This window comes from Lacerta agilis, chromosome 8, assembly GCF_009819535.1.
Source record: "Lacerta agilis isolate rLacAgi1 chromosome 8, rLacAgi1.pri, whole genome shotgun sequence".
Classification (NCBI taxonomy): domain Eukaryota; kingdom Metazoa; phylum Chordata; class Lepidosauria; order Squamata; family Lacertidae; genus Lacerta; species Lacerta agilis.
In genome coordinates, this window is record NC_046319.1 from 80,884,116 (window position 1) to 80,906,957 (window position 22,842).

The 22,842-nt window shown below is 47.8% G+C and overlaps 1 non-coding gene and 1 pseudogene across 1 annotated transcript; one reads left to right on the forward strand and one right to left on the reverse strand.

The window, feature by feature from the left end:
- Positions 1-1,427: 1,427 nt before the first annotated feature.
- TRNAG-GCC lies at positions 1,428-1,498 on the forward strand. Its single transcript has one exon. It is a non-coding gene; the product is annotated as a tRNA-Gly (tRNA).
- A 2,835-nt stretch (positions 1,499-4,333) lies between these two features.
- Positions 4,334-4,771, reverse strand: LOC117052480 (annotated as a pseudogene).
- Between the last annotated feature and the right edge of the window lie 18,071 nt (positions 4,772-22,842).

A 22,842-nucleotide genomic window follows, 5' to 3' on the forward strand; every position in this document is an offset into this window, starting at 1 on the left:
TCTCCCCAGGGAGATTCAGCTGCTGGCCCCTGCATTAAACAGACGAAAACGTTCCTCTTCTCCCAGGCCTTTGGCCGATTAAGCAATCTAGACACCCAGTGGCAGGCAAGGGGTTATGTGTCCTTTTGTCCGTGTTCTTATTGTGTATTCTGTGTTTTTCTCTTATGTTTTTATGCTGTGAGCTGCCCTGAGATCTCCAGATGAAGAGCGGTATACATCTTTAATAAATAATCTCTCCGAAAAGGAAAGGGCTTGTAGGTGAATTCTACGCAACGAGATGTGCCCAGTGCCGAAGGAAGACTGACTGGCCGTTATTCTGCCAGAGCCAACGGTTCTGAAAGTGCTTTGGGAAAGAATACCAGTTGTTGCCGTTCATAAAATCATAGAATTGTAAAGTTGGAAAGGACCCCCAGGGTCACCCGGTCCATTGCTAGGTATCTTGGGCCCAGTCTTATTCAACATCTTCATCAATGACTTGGATGATGGGCTTGAGGGCATCCTGATCAAGTTTGCAGATGACACCAAATTGGGAGGGGTGGCTAATACCCCAGAGGACAGGATCACACTTCAAAATGACCTTAACAGATTAGACAACTGGGCCAGAGCAAACAATATGAATTTTAACAGGGAGAAATGCAAAGTACTACACTTGGGCAAAAAAATTGAAAGGCACAAATACAGGATGGGTGACACCTGGAATGAGAGCAGTACATGTGAAAAGGATCTAGGAGTCTTGGTAGACCACAAACTTGACATGAGTCAACAGTGTGATGCAGCAGCTAAAAAAGCCAATGCAATTCTGGGCTGCATCAATAGGAGTATAGCATCTCGATCAAGGGAAGTAATAGTACTACTGTATTCCGCTCTGGTCAGACCTCACCTGGAATACTGTGTCCAGTTCTGGGCACCACAGTTCAAGAAGGATACTGACAAGCTGGAACGTGTCCAGAAGAGGGCGACCAAATTTCAGTGGACAAATAAAAGTGAAAGAAATGAAAACCAAAACCAAAAGATACTTGAAACTGCCATACAGTACACTATATAGGTACAGTATATAATAAATGTTATTATTCTGATGAGTAAAGGTAAAGGGACCCCTGGACGGCTAAGTCCAGTCAAAGGCGACTATGGGGTTGCGGCGCTTATTTCGCTTTCAGGCCGAGAGAGCCGCCGTTTGTCCACAGATAGCTTTCCGGGTCATGTGGCCAGCACCGTGATGGAAACCAGAGCGAATGAAAACGTCACTTACCTTCCTGCCGGAGTGGTACCTATTTATCTACTTGTACTTTGACTTGCTTTCGAACTGCTAGGATGGCAGGAGCAGGGACAGAGCAATGGGAGCTCACCCCATCGCAGGATTCGAACTGCCGACCTTCCGATCAGCAAGCCCAATAAGTTCAGTGGTTTAGACCACAGCACCACCCACATCATTGGTTGTTCAGTGGTAGAATTCTCACCTGCCACACGGGAGGCCCGGGTTCGATTCCCGGCCAATGCAACGGTGGATTCCGACGAGTATGCAATTATTAACAAGTCACTACAATTCTTGTTAATGCATTCCAAATATCACTAGATTTATCCGTACAAAATCTGCGTCTAAAAGCAAACTGCAGGTGAAACTCGAAAAATTAGAATATCGTGGAAAAGTTCATTAATTTCAGTAATTTAACTTAAAAGGTGGAACTAATATATGAGATAGACTCATGACATGCAAAGCGAGATATGTCAAGCCTTTATTTGCTATAATTGTGATGATTATGGCGTACAGCTGATGAAAACCCCAAATTCACAATCTCAGAAAATTAGAATATGAAATGAAATCAACAAAACAAGGATTGCAAATAGAACAATATTGGACCTCTGAAAAGTAGAAGCATGCATATGTACTCGGTACTTTGTTTGGGCCCCTTTTGCATCAATTACTGCCGCAACCTGTGGCACTGCTGAGGTGTTATGGAAGACCAGGATGCTTCAATAGCGGCCTTCAGCTCTTCTGCATTGCTCAGTCTCATGTCTCTCATCTTTCTCTTGGCAATGCCCCATAGATTCTCTATGGGGTTCAGGTCAGGTGAGTTTGCTGGCCAATCAAGCACAGAAATCCCATGGGCATTGAACCAGGTTTTGGTACTTTTGGCAGTGTGGGCAGGTGCCAAGTCCTGCTGGAAAATGAAGTCAGCATCCCCATAAAGCTCGTCTACAGAAGGAAGCCTGAAGTGCTCCAAAATCTCCTGGTAGACGGCTGCGTTGACCCTGGACTTAATGAAGCACAGTGGACCAACACCAGCAGATGACATGCAAAAAGCCAATGCAATTCTGGGCTGCATCAATAGGAGTATAGCATCTAGATCAAGGGAAGTAATAGTTCCACTGTATTCCGCTCTGGTCAGACCTCACCTGGAATACTGTGTCCAGTTCTGGGCACCCCAGTTCAAGAAGGATACTGACAAGCTGGAACGTGTCCAGAGGAGGGCAACCAAAATGGTCCAAGGCCTGGAAACGATGCCGTATGAGGAACGGCTTAGGGAGCTGGGTATGTTTAGCCTGGAGAAGAGAAGGTTAAGGGGTGATATGATAGCCATGTTCAAATATATCAAAGGATGTCATCTAGAGGAGGGAGAAAGGTTGTTTTCTGCTGCTCCAGAGAAGCGGACACGGGGCAATGGATTCAAACTACAAGAAAGAAGATTCCACCTAAACATGAGGAAGAACTTCCTGACAGTAAGAGCTGTTGGACAGTGGGATTTGCTGCCAAGGAGTGTGGTGGAGTCTCCTTCTTTGGAGGTCTTTAAGCGGAGGCTTGACAGCCATCTGTCAGGAATGCTTTGATGGTGTTTCCTGCTTGGCAGGGGGTTGGACTGGATGGCCCTTGGGGTCTCTTCCAACTCTATGATTCTATGACACGGCTCTCCAAATCATCACAATTATAACAAATAAAGGCTTGATATATCTCGCTTTGCATGTCATGAGTCTATCTCATATATGAGTTCCACCTTTTAAGTTAAATTACTGAAATAAATGAACTTTTCCACGATATTCTAATTTTTCGAGTTTCACCTGTATTCCTAGGTTCCAAGGGGGGGAGGGTGTGCCATGTCTTCTATCCCAGGGGTGGCCAACTCCCAAGAGACTGTGATCTACTTACAGAGTTAAAAACTGGCAGTGATCTACCCCCTTTTGTTGAACTTTTTGGCGGAGGAGGAAAACCCAATTTTTTAGGCATTCAGGTCAAAGTTGTTGATGAGCTTTTTTTTAGAGAGAAGGAAATCCCTGGTTTTTTGGGGTGCAGGGCAAAAAATTGAGGTTTTCTTAGGGGAGCCAAAGCTGTTGTGCTTCTTCAGGGGAGCCAGTGATCTACCAGTGATCTACTACAGACATCCAGTGATCTACCGGTAGATCACAATTTACCTGTTGGACGTGCCTGTTCTATCCCATTGATCAAAGGGGGCCACGGTATTATCAATATCAGTACGGTATTTTGTCATCCCAACCCCAGATCGACGCCCCCCCCCGGCTCCCTCCCACACATTTCACCCCACATGCCACCCCCGCAGGGGTCTTCCTTTGTCATTCTCCAAACTACAAGTAAACAAACATTCCCCTCCTCCGCCTCCTCTTTTTCTCACCTGATACACAAAACCCTCCCCTAACAAGCAGCGGGGAGGAGGCTCTCTACTACAAATCCATCGTGAGCCCCACTTCCTTTCAATGGGGGTGGGGGGGAGGAGAAAGAAAAAGCGAGCGAGCAGCCCTCCCTTCCCTCGAGGCTGCCGCGCCGAGCGCCGGCAGCCGACTGGCTCCGCCTCCGGAGGGTTTGCTTCTCCCGTTGGCGCTGCCCTCGGGAAGCCCCGCCCCGCCTGCCCCGCCGTCGCCAAGGCAGCGGCGCCGTTGCCGGGCAACGTCAACAAAGCCTCCGAACGGCCGGCGTGATGACGCGCGCGGGGAATGGAACGCCGTTGCCAGGGAGACGGGCGGGTTGTTTGTTCTCGGCCGGGATGCCAGACACGTGGGGCGGCCGGGCGCTTGCACGGCTAGGAGAGGATCGCCGAGCCGAGCCGGGACGCCGGAGCTGGACGGGGCCGGCGGAGGAAGAAGGGAAGGAAGGGAGAGAGAGAGAGAGGGAGAGAGAGAGAGAGGGCTTAGCTGCTTTTCCTGCACTGCAGGGATGGGGGTGGACTGGATGACCTTTGGGGGTCCCTTCCAACTCTGGAACCCGGAGAGGATCGGAAGGGAGAGGCAAAAGGTTTAGCTGCGGTTCTTTGCATTGCAGGGGTTTGGGGGAGGGTGGGGGCTTAGACTGCATGACCGTGGGGGATCCCTTCCAAATCGACCATTCTTTTTTTTTTTAATGTCATAATATTTTTATTGTAATGAAAGATTAGTTTTCATCCACATTAACAGTCTGTAGGCTTTTGAAAGTTGTAACTGGCACATATGTGACCAGTGTATGCAATTTATTAGGCGAATCCTCATCTGCATTGCGTTTTCTGGATAAACGCACACGGATACGGTAAGGAACATTCCTTACTCCTTTTGCCCAGGCAGCCTTGTTCAAGCGGGTGTCAATGCGTACATCAGGAGTCCCCATCTCCTTCATTGCAAATTTACGGATCTCCTTGAGGAGCCCGCTTCTTGAAGCCCACGCCATGGATCCTTTTGTGAATGTTTATAGTATATTCCCGAGTAACCACCTCATTGATGGCTGATCGTCCTTTCTTCTTTTCACTACCTTTCTTTGCAGGAGCCATCCTGCTCAGGACCAGACCAGAAAGCCAAATCAACCATTCTATGAAAGCCCCCGAGTCCTCGTTCCTTTTCCTTCCCTGGGACACCCTGGGACTCTGTCTCCCTTCCGTCGGTCCTCGGTCCTCTCTTGGGGTTCCTCCTACCTCCCAGCCCAAAAGACCCCTTTGCGCATCGTTTCCTGCCTGCGCTGGGTCTCCCGCGCCTTCTGCTCCGAATCCCGCCCCCGAATCCCGCCCCCGCAAAGACTGAGCCCCTCCCCCGCTTTCCTGCTCGCCCCTCCTGACATGGACGGCACCATAGGTGTGTGGGGGGGGGTCTCGCCCCCTCCCCCTTGACACTCCCCTTCTATTCCTGGAGCCCAGTCATTTAACCCACACTGCTCTTTCAGAGAGCTTAACATGTGGGACGCAACTGGAATGATGCTTTGCCCCTTTTTGCCCCCCCAGCCACACTCTGCTTATCAGCCTTTCCTTTTCCCCCTGCTTCTCTCCTCCTGCTGCCCCCCCCACCTCACCTGCAGCCTCCTGCCTACCCCTGGCCCCTGGCTTCTGCCTCTTCCAATCCCAACTATGATGGGTGATCTCTGTTTGGCCATCCTGGTGGGGGGGGGGCTTCCTTGCGCAGGTATGTGACTGGGCTTGCAGGACCCAGCAGCCAACCTGAACACTGGTCTGGGGGGGCCGGGAGCAGCACGTGGAGGGGCTACAGGACCCTCTCCATCCCTGGTCCAGGAATCTCTTCTGCATGGTAGACCCCCCTCTCTCTTCCTGCCCCTCTCCACCGCCCCCACCTGTTTCCCCCTCCTATCAACCATTCTGGCTGCCCTAGGGTCTGGAGACCCCACCCCCACCCCGCCACCTCTGATGCACCCCACATCATATAGGCTCGAACCAGAAGAAGGCGATGGTATGGAGGGGGTTGGTGAGGAATTGGGTTTTTTTTTGGAGGGGTGGGAGGGTTTTGGGCTAGCTGGCCCCATGCTGTGACCCAGAAAAGGCTAGCTCCTGCTAAAAGGGAATTGGAAACATTCAAGGAGTAGTAGGAATTAAAGAACCTTTTAATGAGGGTGAAAGAGGAGAGCGCAAAATATGGTCTGAAGCTCAACATCAAAAAAAACTAAGATCATGGCCACTGGTCCCATCACCTCCTGGCAAATAGAAGGGGAAGAAATGGAGGCACTGAGAGATTTCACTTTCTTGGGTTCCATGATCACTGCAGATGGTGACAGCAGTCACGAAATTAAAAGGCGCCTGCTTCTTGGGAGGAAAACAATGACAAACCTAGACAGCATCTTAAAAAGCAAAGACATCACCTTGCCGACAAAGGTCCGTATAGTTAAAGCTATGGTTTTCCCAGTAGTGATGTATGGAAGTGAGAGCTGGACCATAAAGAAGGCTGATCGCCGAAGAATTGATGCTTTTGAATTCTGGTGCTGGAGGAGACTCTTGAGAGTCCCATGGACTGCAAAAAGATCAAACTCATCCATCCTTAAAGAAATCAGGCCTGAGTGCTCACTAGAAGGACAGATCCTGAAGTTGAGGCTCCAGTACTTTGGCCACCTCATGAGAAGAGAAGACTCCCTGGAAAAGACCCTGATGTTGGGAAAGATGGAGGACACAAGGAGAAGGGGACGACAGAGGACGAGATGGTTGGACAGTGTTCTCGAAGCGACTGGCATGAGTTTGGCCAAACTGCGGGAGGCAGTGAAGGATAGGCGTGCCTGGCGTGCTCTGGTCCAGGGGGTCACGAAGAGTCGGACACGACTGAACCACTGAACCACAACAACAAAGGAGTAGTAGTAGTTGTATAGTAGTAGTTGTTCTCTACTGTTCTTCCATGAAATTCTCCAAAGTAGAACCACAGCGTCTGCTGTGGCAGCAGACACTGGTAACTTCTATAACTTGCTGCCTCCCGCATTGTTTTTGCAACGCCAAAGTGACCTTCCGGGGCGCAAACTTGGGCAATGTGTATGGAGGTCCTGGGCTGCCCGGACGACAACCTCACTGATGCGGTCCGAAGAAAATCAGAGCAAGACGTTTGGCTCCAGTTTGGCAGCAGGAGTCACTGGGAGGACGGCCTTACGGACTCCGTTCAAGATTTGTGTAGGCTTTACTCCTTAGTCCGTTCTTTTTAGGAGGAGACACAGTAGCTAAACGAGCATCCACGTTCAGGGGCAGTGTATCTTCAAATGCCAGCTGCTGGGGGAGACTGGGAGGAGAGCCGGGTTCACCTTCAGACTCTGCTTGGTGGATTTCACAGATGCACACGGCCGTTTTAACACGTACGCTGCTCCTTCCAGGCGTTCCATCCTCAGCCCCCACCCCACCCCACCCCAGTCTCCGCAGCAGCCAGGTTCTTCTCCAGGAACTCCCAAGCCGTCCTCATGGGTCTCTTATTGCTGGTATGATTATTATTTCCACAGGGCGAGCCAATTCCTCCCTGCCCCACCACAAAACACCCACCCCCCCCTCTGCCCAGCCTTTTCCTTCCAGCTCATATGACCAGCCGCAGTCCAGAGGGACATGTGTGTTGTGTTTTTGTCAGCTGAGGAAGGAAGGAAGGGGAACCCGAGACACAGTGTGCCGCCAACAGAGCTGGTGGTCCAAATTCTGCACATTTCTCACACTGGCAGCCCTGCTGGAGTGCAGGAGAGAGGGGAAGAAACGTGCACACCCAAGTTCTAGGCCAGGGGTAGCCAACATGGCGCCCTCACCATGCTGTGGACACAGCCTGCATGGCCTAAATCCAGAGGTTATGGGCGTCCTTGTCGCCAACATGTGGAGGTGCACCACGATGCTTGCCCTTGTTCTGAGCAGTCCAAAAGAGTATCTCTCTCCTTTATCAAATTTTCGAGCTGGTTGCGCCAGACCAAACAGCCCCATCACAACCAGCAGCCTCGGAACACGAGCCAGAACCAGAACCCCTGACCAGGGAACAGCCCAGGCCGCAACGCACACGTAGGCGGCCAGCGTACCTTGGGGACTATGGATGCAACCTCCCAGGCAGGACTGGAACTTAGAGGCGAGGGGTGTTATGTACTGAGTTGAATAGGATCCAAAATGCAGCAGTCTGATTGGTCCTAGAACAATAGGATTGAGATTGCAGCAGTCTGACTGGTCCCAGAACAATAGGATTGAGATTGTAGCAGTCTGGTCCGCAGGAGCCACCCAATCCAGCTCCCGGTGGAAGTGAATCTGCACTCCGATTGGCATACAGGAGTATCCCGGAATTAGCCAATCACGTGGGGCCCATTGTGTAAATAGTGTATATAAAGCAAACATTTTGGGGGAACTGCATTCCTCACTACTATGAGCTGAATAAAGAGCATGAAATTCACACTTGACTCCGAGTATATTTCACTGCCAAAGGAGCACCTGTTTCTTTTCTAAGTGAAGGTGAAGGGGCACAAGGCATCCCAAAAGGCCTTTGTCTCGCTCCAGACGTTTCGAGGCTGGGAGCCATTCCTTAATTCGGCGCTGGCTGGGGCTGATGGGAGTTGTAGTTTCCAACACCTGGATGGCACACCAGGTGGGTGAAGGCTGCCTTCATTTAATTTTGGACGAGAGACAAGCTGCAAGGAGGGCGTTGCCACAACCGGAGCATGACTAATTTGTCTTAATGCCTTTGCTTTCAAAAGCACATCTTAAGTCTGCATTCCCAAACAGTACCTTGCTAGGGATATAACTCTGGGACTAATTTCTGAGTAAACATACAAAGTATTGCACTGAGGGTTTATTTTTTTAAAAAAATTGTTTAAACTCTTTGCCCTTTGAAATGCAGATTTTTCAGTTGTAAGCTCACAGGCAGGAACTTGCCTCTGAAAAATTCCCGCCGCCAGTTACTTTTAAACGCTTCATTAAAAACGCAATGAAAACAAAACGTGTGCAAGGGAAATTTTCTTCTGGCATTCGTTGGGGGTGGTGCCTCCCCTCATTTAACCACGAGGAAAAGAAGAGAAACTCCCACAGATCTTAATGAATGGGATGAGAGCGTTTGTGTATGCATGTGCCTGCTCATGTGATGAAGAGAAGAGCACTCTGGCCATGCTCAGAGGCACTCTTTCCTAGGGCCACCATTCTAAGTCTTAACTGGTGGCTTAATTTCCACAAGTTACGTCTTGATCTCTAAGGGTGATGTTCATGAGCCTGTCCCGCTAAATAAGGTCCCTTTGGTCATGGAGATCCCCTTTCACCCTTTCAGCCAGAGAAAGGAAGCCCAGATCCGATCAGAGGTCTATCTAGTCCAGCCCCCTGCTACCCCCGCTGTCCAGATAGGTGCCCCAATGGGAAGCCAGCAAAGCAGGAGACAAAATGCTTTAGCTGAGATTCCTGCATTACAGGGGGTTGGTCTAGATCAGGGATCAGCAACCTTTTTCAGCCGTGGGCCGGTCCACCGTCCCTCAGACTATGTGGTGGGCCGGACTATATTTTTTTTGGGGGGGGGGAATGAACGAATTCCTATGCCCCACAAATAACCCAGAGATGCATTTTAAATAAAAGGACACATTCTACTCATGTCAAAACAACAGGCAGGCCCCACAAATAACCCAGAGATGCATTTTAAATAAAAGGACACATTCTACTCATGTAAAAACACCAGACAGGCCCCACAAATAACGCAGAGATGCATTTTAAATAAAAGGACACATTCTACTCATGTAAAAACAACACACAGGCCCCACAAATAACCCAGAGATGCATTTTAAATAAAAGGACACATTCTACTCATGTAAAAACACCAGGCAGGACCAACAAATAACCCAGAGATGCATTTTAAATAAAAGGACACATTCTACTCATGTAAAAACACCAGGCAGGCCCCACAAATAACCCAGAGATGCATTTTAAATAAAAGCACACATTCTACTCATGTAAAAACACCAGGCAGGACCAACAAATAACCCAGAGATGCATTTTAAATAAAAGGACACATTCTACTGATGTAAAAACACCAGGCAGGCCCCACAAATAACCCAGAGGTGCATTTTAAATAAAAGGACACATTCTACTCATGTAAAAACACCAGGCAGGCCCCACAAATAACCCAGAGATGCATTTTAAATAAAAGGACACATTCTACTCATGTAAAAACACGCTGATTCCCGGACCGTCTGCGGGCCAGATTGAGAAGGTGATTGGGCCGCATCCAGCCCACGGGCCTTAGGTTGTCTACCCCCGGTCTAGATGACCCCTGGGTCCCTTCCAGCTCTATGATTCTAAGTCAATTGCCCCTCCTGTTGTTCTTCCCTGGCAACTGATACCAAATTCATCCAAGAGCTAGAACCTGGGGTGGGTGGGTTGCGGATTCAGAGAGTGGAGGGTAGGGCACAGGCAACCTGCCTCCTGTAAGTCTCGGTCCACATTTCCTTTAGCACAGGGGTGCCAACTTGAATTAAATACTTGGGGGGGGGGACAGGTAAGCCCCACCCTGCACAATCAGTCGCAAGACACGGCACACACACACACCACTTAAATGGCAATGCAAAAGCTATACACAACGGATGTTCCCAGCAATCTGAGCTGGTGTGTAAACAGACATAAAGGTAAAGGGACCCCTGACCATTAGGTCCAGTCGTGGACGACTCTGGGGTTGTGGCGCTCATCTCGCTTTACTGGCCGAGGGAGCCGGCGTACAGCTTCTGGGTCATGTGGCCAGCATGACTAAGCCGCTTCTGGCGAACCAGAGCAGCGCACGGAAACGCCGTTTACCTTCCTGCTGGAGTGGTACCTATTTATCTACTTGCACTTTGCCATGCTTTCGAACTACTAGGTTGGCAGGAGCTGCGACCGAGCAACGGGAGCTCACCCCGTCATTGCGGGGATTCGAACCGCCGACCTTCTGATTGGCACGACTAGGCTCTGTGGTTTAACCCACAGCGCCACCCGCGTCCCATGGACATGCGACACGCAAAAGCTCCATGTCTGCAACTTAAGGTGGAATGGAATCTCAAAAGGGGGTTCCTCAAATATTTTATTGGGGTGGGTGCCGAAGGGAACTCTGCCCCTGGGAGATGCTCTTGCAGCCTCTCAAAGTACAGAACCCAGGCGCCTTAGCTCCAAGTACACCCCATAAAAACAAACACTCCCAACACCCCATTTTCATCCTCGGGGTGGGTGGGTGGGTGGGTGGTGTATGGCAATCTGCTCCTTCCTCAGAAAACCTGTCCTCATAATGTCACTGAATATTTCAGACGATACCAATGTAGTTACGTTGTCATAAGAACTGGTCTGATATAGGATACGAAAACAGTACCATAGCGCTGTAGAGCTGGAAGGGAAACCCAAGAGTCATCTAGTCCAACCCCCTGCGACGCAGGAATCTCAACTAAAGAATCCGCGTGTAATTGCAGCTGAGTGGGAAACAGCCCCAAATCTTACACTGGGCGTTTGGTACCGCTCGATCTGGAACATGGCTGTCATTGGCGAGGGGGGGGGGGTCATGTATAATTAGGGGTTTCCATTTTTTTAAATTTTCATCCGTCGCTACAGCTGCTCTCCTCGCTTTATACGCATTATAAAATGAAATTTTAAAATCTTTAGGAAAGAAGGAAGCTGGCCACGTGGGTCTCTTGCTCATAGCTGTCAACTTTTCCCTTTTCTTAAAGGGAAATTCCCTTATTCCGAATAGGATTCCTCGCAAGAAAAGGGAAAAGTTGACAGCTATGCTCCTGCTCTGACCATTGCACCTCACTGCCTAGAGACAGAAACCGGGCAGTGCTTCTTCCCACCACCCCTGACCCCCAATTAACCCCTGCTTTCCCTGCTGATAAATAAAAACACGCCTTGGGAAAAGCCCAGTTTCTCATTCCCCCCTGCTTTCCTCATTGGGTTACAACAGAGCCTTAAAACAGCTGGACGGATGAATGAATGAATGAATGAATGAACGAACGAATGAATGAATGGCGAAAGCGCCCAATCGCAGGCTCGGCCCCCAAACCGTGACTCAGAGCCCTGGAATGGCTGCAACGTTCTTCGCCGGTGACATCAAAGTGCTGTGTCAGACACGTCGGAGGATCTCCCTCCCTCCCCAGCCAGACATCCAGAAATGTCTCTGGTGACCGTCTCCCTGTCCAGCCGATCCGATCCACCACCACCACCCCCCGGACCCTGGATCTGAATCACTGACCACCACTGGATCTGTCTGAAGGGCTGAGGTTTCCTAACTAGGCTTCTCCCCTCCAAAGAGGCGAGAGCCCCGCTCCTTTCTTTCACTTCGTGCATCATATAAAGTTGGTGACTCAGCAGCATACACAGAAATAGGCTTCGCTGGGTTGAAATGCGCCCCCCCCCCTCCCTACACGTTATGGGGGTGTTGAGTAAGGCCTCCCTGCTAAGGGAAGGCAGCTATTTATGACTAAGCAAAATATATCTCCGAGGAAAAGGGGCGGGCGGGGGGGGGGTGCATAGCTGTCAACATTTCCCTTTTCTTGCGAGGAATCCTATTCGGAATAAGGGAATTTCCCTTTTAAAAAAGGGTGAAAAGTTGACAGCTATTGGGGGGGGGAGTAGATCCGGAGACCAGGAGGCCCATCCACCCTGCTTTCTATAGGGGTGCAACCAAACAGCTCTCACCCTCAGAACATCCTTCCTAAGGTTTAAAAGGTAAAGGTATCCCTGACCATTAGGTCCAGTCGCGGACGACTCTGGGGCTGTGGCGCTCATCTTGCTCTATAGGCCGAGGGAGCTGGCGTACAGCTTCCGGGTCATGTGGCCAGCATGACTAAGCCGCTTCTGGCGAACCAGAGCAGCGCACGGAAACGCTGTTTACCTTCCCGCTGGAGCGGTACCTATTTATCTACTTGCACTCTTACGTGTTTTTGAGCTGCTAGGTTGGCAGGAGCAGGGACCGAACAACGGGAGCTCACCCCATCGCGGGGATTCAAACCGCCGACCTTCTGATCAGCAAGCCCTAGGCTCAGTGGTTTAGACCAGGGGGTCACCAAACTAAGGCCCGGGGACCGGATGCAGCCCAATCACCTTCTAAATGCGGCCCGCGGACGGTCCAGGAATCAGCGTGTTTTTACATGAGTTGAATGTGTCCTTTTATTTAAAATGCATCTCTGGGTTATTTGTGGGGCCTGCCTGGTGTTTTTACATGAGTAGAATGTGTCCTTTTATTTAAAATGCATCTCTGGGTTATTTGTGGGGCCTGCCTGGTGTTTTTACATGAGTAGAATGTGTGCTTTTATTTAAAATGCATCTCTGGGTTATTTGTGGGGCATAGGAATTCATTCATATTTTTTTTCCAAAATATAGTCCGGCCCCCCACAAGGTCTGAGGGACAGTGGACCGGCCCATGGCTGAAAAAGTTTGCTGACCCCTGGTTTAGACCACAGCTCCACCAGCATCCCTCCTAAGGTTTATTTTTTTTCAAATAATATTTATTGCATTTAAAAAACGACAAACAAACAAAACACAAAAATTTCACAATCCATCACATTGCTATTTTCCAATGTGTGGGGACTCCCCTCAGCCCCCCTCTCTGAGCTGCATTGTCCAATTATCTCCTGTAGCAGGTTCCTCTTCTCAAATCTTAATTTTTTATAAAAAGGAAAATCAATCAATTCTGTCCAAAACTTAAATCATATATATTACCGAAAACCTATCTGCACTTTCATAAGGATACATTATATATTACAATACTTCTTCAGGTACTCTCTAAATTTCTTCCAGTCTTCTTTCACCTTCTCTTCTTTCTGGTTGCGGATCCTTCCAGTCATCTCTGCAAGCTCCATGTGTTCAAATATCTTTATCTGCCAGCGTCCCTCCTAAGGTTTATCGGGATCTTTTTTCTTGCCGTTCGAAGACACCGGTTTGGGTCCTACCCTCCAGAGCATCAGAAAACCAGCTTGCTCCATCTTCCATGTGACAGACCTTCAGATATCTGAAGGTGGTGATCATATCGAGAGGAAGTAATCCTGTCCTGCCCTGTACCGCTGAGCTAGTGATGAACCACAGACCATATTTCCTTCCCAACTGAGTGATCCAGGACCCCTAAATTTGCAGCTGCGCCTGGCGTTGCCACTGGGGCTTGAACCCGGGGCATTCAGCATGAGAAGCAGGGGCCACGGAGCTATGGTGGCCCTTCCTCATTTAGGCTTCCCCACGGGACGTAGGGGCTTTGTTGGGAAGAGGGGCCGCCCTTTTGTCTAGTCACCGTCCCGCATCTTGGGCGGGGGGGGGAATCAGACAGCAATGAGACGGCAGCAGTAGTGGGCAGACAGACAGGGGGTGGCACAGTGGGGGCAAGGCAGGGGATGAAAACCAGCTACTCAGAATAGCCAAGCCTCGCCAGGGTCCTGTCTGATTGCTGGTGGGGCAGGCTGCGGGGTCTATATTTGGTACCCAGGCAGAAACGGCCAGGCCAGGCTCCACCTTGTCATTATTCGTGTCTCGCCTGCTGGTCACTGTCCCCGGGAAGATCGGTTTGGGGCAGCGGCTAGAAAGCCTTTTTTCGTTGTGGTTATGAGCCTTACCCAGAGGAATGCAAACAGCCAACCGAGTCAGGAGGTTCCTTGCCTCTAAAGAGAAACTCCTCTCACGCCCAGCGCAAACTGGAGCAAGAGACATTCCTCCGCCACAGGGAATTCAGTATTGCTTAATCTTTACGGCAGAGCTTCCCAAGCTTCTCATGTTGGTGACACGCTTTTTTAGACATGCATAATTTCGTGACACAGTAATTCAGTTTCACTAGCAAACCGGAGGTTGAACCAACCCCATGTGAGAGAGATGGACACACATCGAGGAACGCACCTACACACTGCAGCCGACACACTAATGAGTTTGGAAAGCTGATTTACATCTTTAATCAACTGCAATTGGTTCAGCAGCTACAGCCATTCCTGGACCAGGAAAGCCTAGCCAGAGTAGTGTTTATACACCAGTTACTTCAAGACTGGATTCATGCAAGGTGTTCTCTCTGAGGCTTCCCTCCAGAAGCTGCAGTCACTGCAGAATTTGTTGTTGTTGTTTAGTCGTTTAGTCGTGTCCGACTCTTCGTGACCCCATGGACCACAGCACGCCAGGCACTCCTGTCTTCCACTGCCTCCCGCAGTTTGGTCAGACTCATGTTTGTAGCTTCGAGAACACTGTCCAACCATCTCATCCTCTGTCTTGTTGTTGTTTAGTCGTGTCCGACTCTTCGTGACCCCATGGACCAGAGCACGCCAGGCACTCCTGTCTTCCACTGCCTCCCACAGTTTGGTCAGACTCATGTTGGTAGCTTTGAGAACACTGTCCAACCATCTCATCCTCTGTCGTCCCCTTCTCCTTGTGCCCTCCATCTTTCCCAACATCAGGGTCTTTTCCAGGGAGTCTTCTCTTCTCATGAGGTGGCCAAAGTCTTGGAGCCTCAGCTTCAGGATCTGTCCTTCCAGTGAGCACTCAGGGCTGATTTCTTTAAGGATGGATAGGTGTGATCTTCTTGCAGTCCACGGGACTCTCAAGAGTCTCCTCCAGCACTAGAATTCAAAAGCATCAATTCTTCAGCAATCAGCCTTCTTTATGGTCCAGCTCTCACTTCCATACATCAATACCGGGGAAACCATAGCTTTATCTATACGGACATTTGTCGGCAATGTGATGTCTCTGCTTTTTAAGATGCTGTCTAGGTTTGTCATTGCTTTTCCCCCAAGAAGCAGGCGTCTTTTAATTTCGTGACTACTGTCACCATCTGCAGTGATCAGTGCAGAATGCTGCAGCACAATTGCTGGCAGGAGAGACGCCTTGTCAGCATTTAATGCCAATGCTCAAAGATCTTCACTGGCTGCTGATTTTATAGCAGGTCAAGTTCAAGGTGTTGCTCTTTGTGTATAAATAGCCTTAACAACTTGGGACCAGTTCACCTGCGAGATCAGCTTATCCCATATATGGCCGCATGGCCACTTCGATCGGGGGAATTGGCACTGCGACAGGGGCCACAACAGAGAACCTACACAATCCACGCTGACACCAAACCCTACATATATCAAAGAAAACAGAAACATCGTCACCCCACCTCACCCACCCACCCCATCCCACCCACCCCCTTTACCCCTTCCCTCCCTAATGTCTCAACAACCAAATCTGATTTGTAAAAATGTTACATGGAAGAAATACGAGAGAGACATTGCACACACTTTTGTAAATCAAGAAAATCTTTAATTTAAAAAAAAAAAAAAACTTGACCCTGCACTTGGGAACTCCCTGCCTATTGAATTCAGACAGGCACCTTCGCGGTACACTTTTCGGCACCTGCTAAAAACATTTTTGTTTAGACAAGCCTAGCCAGATGCTCAGAAAGTTGACGCAAGTTTTAATCTGTTTTTAGTCTGTCCTTATTTTAACTTTCCGTAAGTCTTAAATTATTGTCGTTAGTTCTTCATATTGATAATATTATCGCTTTATCTTTTTTTGTAAACTGTTTCGAGGTTGTTGCCTTTTTTTTTACAATCAAGCAGCGAGTAAATTTTATGAAATAATAAACCCATGCCAAGTGTCTGGGGGTGTGTGTGAAAATAATAATAATAATAATAATAATAATAATAACAACAACAACAACAACAACAACAACAACAACAACTATTATTATTATTATTATTATTATTATTATTATTATTATTATTATTATTATTATTTATTTGTACCCCGCCCATCTGGCTGAGTCTCCCCAGCCACTCTGGGCGGCTTCCATCAAATATTAAAATACATTTAAAATATCCAGACTTCTAAAAACAACCCCTAAAACAGCAATTTAACATGCATTTTACTATCTAACGCGACCATCGATGCACTCTGCACATGCGCAAGAGGGGCTAGATCCGAAACCTGCCTGTGCTACACAGCCTAACAGGGAGAACCCTACCTGCTAATCTGAGACGTGTGATGGAAAGGAGCTGGCTACAGTTCCAGCCGGCAACGAGGGACTCTGCGTATGCTCAGGGTCGCACTCTGTCCTTTACTGATGCTTCTCAGAGTCCAGGAATCTTCCTTGGCATTGAAAGCAGCTTCTGGGGCTAAGCTAGGTCTAAAAGCCAGGCTGTGCTACCCCTGGGGATTGGGGTGGGATCAGAGGTGATGCAGGGTTACTCTGCAGAACAACCTCCTGAGTTCTGTGGGCCTTACTCCTACATACAGGTGAAACTCGAAAAATTAGAATATTGTGGAAAAGTCCATTTATGTAAGCAATTGTTTTCATTAGCTACTGGAGTTTAATATATGAGATAGACTCACGACATGCAAAGTGAGATATGTCAAGCCTTTGCTTGTTATAATGGTGATGCTTATGGCGTACAGCTGATGAAAACCCCAAAGTTGAAATTGTTAATTTGTGGTTCTCATCAGCTGTATGCCATATTCTTTACAATTATAACAAATAAAGGCTCGACATATCTCGCTTTGCATGTCATGAGTCTATCTCATATATTAGTTTCACCTTTTAAGTTGAATTACTGAAAGAAATGAACCTTTCCACGATATTCTAATTTTTCGAGTTTCACCTGTAGATGTGCCCAGGGCTGCAAGCACAGAATTATATAATTGTCATGTTGGAAGGGACCCCCAAGGGCCATCTAGTCCAACCCCCTGCAATGCAGAATCACAGGAAAATAATCCCTGACCAATGGCCATCTGGCCTCTGCTTAAAAACCCTCAACGGAGTCCACCGCCTTCTAAGGTTCCGCGGTCAAACAATTCAAAGTTTCACGCACAGAGGGGGACATACACACAGCCTCTCAATGGTCCTACTCTCAGGCTTCTGTGATTAAACAGTAGCCAGCTGCCTGGAGGAATGAATTCCTCATGCACCTGGCAATTAACAGCAACAAAGGGAGCTTAATTTAGAGAAGATTTGCCTTTCATTCTTCCACTCTGTGCATGCTGGCCTTAGACACTCTCTGACCACATCGCCACACTGATGCTCCTTTTGGATTTCTAGGAACCAGCAAGTGGTGGATTGTGCTCAATGCATCTGATGAATGGTTTTGGGTGCTACTCCCGTGGGTTTCTCCCCCTTATGCCTGCATTACTACCTTGATGGCAGAAAGTGAGGAGGAATTAAAGAACCTTTTAATGAGGGTGAAAGAGGAGAGCGCAAAATATGGTCTGAAGCTCAACATCAAAAAAACTAAGATCATGGCCACTGGTCCCATCACCTCCTGGCAAATAGAAGGGAAAGAAATGGAGGCAGTGAGAGATTTCACTTTCTTGGGTTCCATGATCACTGCAGATGGTGACAGCAGTCACGAAATTAGAAGATGCCTGCTTCTTGGGAGGAAAGCAATGACAAACCTAGACAGCATCTTAAAAAGCAAAGACATCACCTTGCCGACAAAGGTCCGTATAGTTAAAGCTATGGTTTTCCCAGTAGTAATGTACGGAAGTGAGAGCTGGACCATCAAGAAGGCTGATCGCCGAAGAATTGATGCTTTTGAACTATGGTGCTGGAGGAGACTCTTGAGAGTCCCATGGACTGCAAGAAGATCAAACCTATCCATTCTCAAAGAAATCAGCCCTGAGTGCTCACTAGAAGGACAGATCCTGAAGTTGAGGCTCCAGTACTTTGGCCACCTCATGAGAAGAGAAGACTCCCTAGAAAAGACCCTGATGTTGGGAAAGATGGAGGGCACAAGGAGAAGGGGACGACGGAGGATGAGATGGCTGGACAGTGTTCTTGAAGCTACTAACATGAGTTTGGCCAAACTGCGAGAGGCAGTGGAGGATAGGCGTGCCTGGCGTGCTCTGGTCCATGGGGTCACGAAGAGTCGGACACGACTGAACGACTGAACAACAACAACAACAACAACAAATGCCTGCAGAAAAAGGCCATCAGAACAACCTGGGCGCCAAGTCCGGCCTGCCCCTTCCACTGCCACCCAAATGAGGGGCACGGATAAAGCCAGTGGAAGAGGCACTGCAGCTCAGACCAGGAACTGCGGTTCCGGATCTGGACGCCGTTTCCCATCCCTTTGTCCCAGCCCTGTTGGCATGAGCCTGGCAGGGTGCCCACCGGTTTCCTTCTCGGTTCACGCCCGTTGAGAACACAAGAGTCGCCTCGCTGGATCACGGCAAAGGCAGAGCAGATTGAGGCTTGCAGGATTACAGCCACCCTGGAAACTTTAATTTCAGCTTATTTCATTTGTTTAAGAGTGTTTATATCCTGCCCTTCTGGTGTAAACACACGGCTCAGGGCAGCTTATAATGCGTCAAGCCACACAATTATATTATTATTATTATTATTATTATTATTATTATTATTATTTATTTGTACCCCGCCCATCTGGCTGGTCTCCCCAGCCACTCTGGGTGGCTTCCATCAAATATTAAAATACATTTAAAACATCATGGATTAAAAACTTCCCTAAACACTATGTAATAATAATAATAATAATAATAATAATAATAATAATAATAAATTGTTATTTATACCCTGCCCTTCCCGGTCAAAACCGGGCTCAGGGCAGCTAACAACAAACATAAAAACATTGATTAAAAACAAGTTTGAAAACAGCTTAAAAACAGCATAAATGCAACATAAATGTTGCATGAGCAGGGCTAACTGGCCAGATTAATCCTGCTAGGGCCAGCAAGGAGACCAGGAGAGAAAATTAATGCTGTCTAGGTTTGTCATCCCCTTCATGGATCACTGCCTTGTCGTGGCGAAGGGGCTTGAATTACTCAGGAAGCTATGGACAGGTCAAGATGGACAGGTCATAGTGGAGAGTTTGGACCAAACGTGATCGACCTGGAGTAGGAACTGGCAAGCCACTCCAGTATCCCTGCCAAGAAAACTCCATGGACAAAGACAACAGGCATATAAAAGATATGACGCTGGAAGATGAGCCCCTCAGGTCGGAAGGCGTCCAACATGCTACTGGGGAAGAGCGGAGGACAAGTACAAGTAGATCCAGAGCTGATGAAGCGGCTGGGCCAAAGCCGAAAGGACGCACAGTTGCTGATATGCCTGGAAGCGAAAGGAAAGTCCAATGCTGTAAAGAAAAGTATTGCATAGGAACCTGGAATGTAAGAACCATGAACCTTGGAAAGCTGGATGTGGTCAAAAATGAGATGGCAAGAATAAACATTGACATCCTAGGCATCAGTGAACTAAAATGGACAGGAATGGGCGAATTCAGTTCGGATGACTATCATATCTACTACTGTGGGCAGGAATCCCGTAAAAGAAATGGAGTGGCCCTCATAGTCAACAAAAGAGTGGCGAAAGCTGTACTGGGATGCAATTTCAAAATGATAGAATGATCTCGATACGAATCCAAGGCAGACCTTTTAACATCACAGTAATCCAAGTTTATGCACCAACTACCAGTGCTGAAGAAACTGAAATTGATCAATTCTATGAAGACTTACAACACCTTATAGAAATGACACCAAAGAAGGATGTTCTTCTCATTATAGGGGATTGGAATGCTAAAGTAGGGAGTCAAGAGATAAAAGGAACAACTGGCAAGTTTGGCCTTGGAGTTCAAAATGAAGCAGGGCAAAGGCTAATAGAGTTCTGTCAAGAGAACAAGCTGGTCATCACAAACACTCTTTTCCAACAACACAAGAGACGACTCTACACATGGACATCACCAGATGGGCAACATCGAAATCAGATTGATTATATTCTCTGCAGCCAAAGATGGAGAAGCTCTATACACTCAGCAAAAACAAGACCTGGAGCTGACTGTGGCTCAGATCATCAGCTTCTTATAGCAAAATTCCAGCTTAAACTGAAGAAAGTAGGAAAAACCACTGGGCCAGTAAGATACAATCAAAATCAAATTCCTTATGAATACACAGTTGAAGTGAAGAACAGGTTTAAGGATTTAGATTTGGTGGATAGAGTGCCTGAAGAACTGTGGATGGAGGCTCGTAACATTATACAGGAGACAGCAATGAAAACCATCCCAATGAAAAAGAAATGCAAGAAAGCAAAGTGGCTGTCCAATGAGGCCTTACAAATAGCGGGGGAGAGAAGGCAAGCAAAATGCGAGGGAAATCGTGAAAGATACAGGAAATTGAATGCAGATTTCCAAAGAATAGCAAGAAGAGACAAGAGGGCCTTTCTAAACGAGCAATGCAAAGAAATAGAGGAAAATAACAGAATGGGAAAAACCAGAGATTTGTTCAAGAAAATTGGAGATATGAAAGGAAGATTTCGTACAAAGATTACCACAATTAAGGACAAAAGTGGAAAGGACCTAACAGAAGCAGAAGACATCAAGAAGAGGTGGCAAGAATACACAGAGGAATTATACCAGAAAGATATGGAGGTCTCATACACCCCAGGTAATGTGGTTGCTGACCTTGAGCCAGACATCCTGGAGAGTGAAGTCAAATGGGCCTTAGAAAGCCTCGCTAACAACAAGGCCAGTGGAAGTGATGATATTCCAGCTGAACTATTTAAAATTTTAAAAGATGATGCTGTTAAGGTGCTACACTCAATATGCCAGCAAATTTGGAAAACTCAGCAGTGGCCAGAGGATTGGAGAAGATCAGTCTACATCCCAATCCCAAAGAAGGGCAGTGCCAAAGAATGCTCCAACTACCGCACAATTGCACTCATTTCACACGCTAGCAAGGTTATGCTTAAAATTCTACAAGGCAGGCTTAAGCAGTATGTGGACCGAGAACTCCCAGAAGTGCAAGCTGGATTTCGAAGGGGCAGAGGAACCAGAGACCAAATTGCAAACATGCGCTGGATTATGGAGAAAGCTAGAGAGTTCCAGAAAAACATCTACTTCTGCTTCATTGACTACACAAAAGCATTTGACTGTGTCGACCACAGCAAACTATGGCAAGTTCTTAAAGAAATGGGAGTGCCGGATCACCTCATTTGTCTCCTGAGAAATCTCTATGTGGGACAAGAAGCTACAGTTAGAACTGGATATGGAACAACTGATTGGTTCAAAATTGGGAAAGGAGTACGACAAGGCTGTATATTGTCTCCCTGCTTATTTAACTTATATGCAGAATTCATCATGCGAAAGGCTGGGCTGGATGAATCCCAAACCGGAATTAAGATTGCCGGAAAAAATATCAACAACCTCAGATATGCTGATGATACTACCCTGATGGCAGAAAGTGAGGAAGAATTGAAGAACCTTTTAATGAGGGTGAAAGAAGAGAGCGCAAAATATGGTCTGAAGCTCAACATCAAAAAAACTAAGATCATGGCCACTGGTCCCATCACCTCCTGGCAAATAGAAGGGGAAGAAATGGAGGCAGTGAGAGATTTCACTTTCTTGGGTTCCATGATCACTGCAGATGGTGACAGCAGTCACGAAATTAGAAGACGCCTGCTTCTTGGGAGAAAAGCAATGACAAACCTAGACAACATCTTAAAAAGCAAAGACATCACCTTGCCGACAAAGGTCCGTATAGTTAAAGCTATGGTTTTCCCAGTAGTAATGTATGGAAGTGAGAGCTGGACCATAAAGAAGGCTGATCGCCAAAGAATTGATGCTTTTGAATTATGGTGCTGGAGGAGACTCTTGAGAGTCCCATGGACTGCAAGAAGATCAAACCTATCCATTCTCAAAGAAATCAGCCCTGAGTGCTCACTAGAAGGACAGATCCTGAAGTTGAGGCTCCAGTACTTTGGCCACCTCATGAGAAGAGAAGACTCCCTAGAAAAGACCCTGATGTTGGGAAAGATGGAGGGCACAAGGAGAAGGGGACGACAGAGGATGAGATGGTTGGACAGTGTTCTCGAAGCTACTAACATGAGTTTGGCCAAACTGCGGGAGGCAGTGAAGGATAGGCGTGCCTGGCGTGCTCTGGTCCATGGGGTCACGAAGAGTCGGACACGACTGAACGACTGAACAACAACAAGGTTTGTCATTGCTTTCCTTCCAAGAAGCAGGCATCTTCTACTTTCGTGACTGCTGTCACCATCTGCAATGATCATGGAGCCCAAGGAAGTGAAACCTCTTAATCCACTCCTAATCTTATTAAAGGCAAATCATCGGTGTTTCCACTGCGATCTTGATAAGGCCACATTCTAAATAATAATTGGGGATGGGAAACAGCCTAGAGACGATCCCAGCTGGAGTCTCGAAGGGATCCTCTTACAAGTTAGGCCCGCGACCGTAGGCAGTAAAAATAAAGAAGGGAAGCCGTT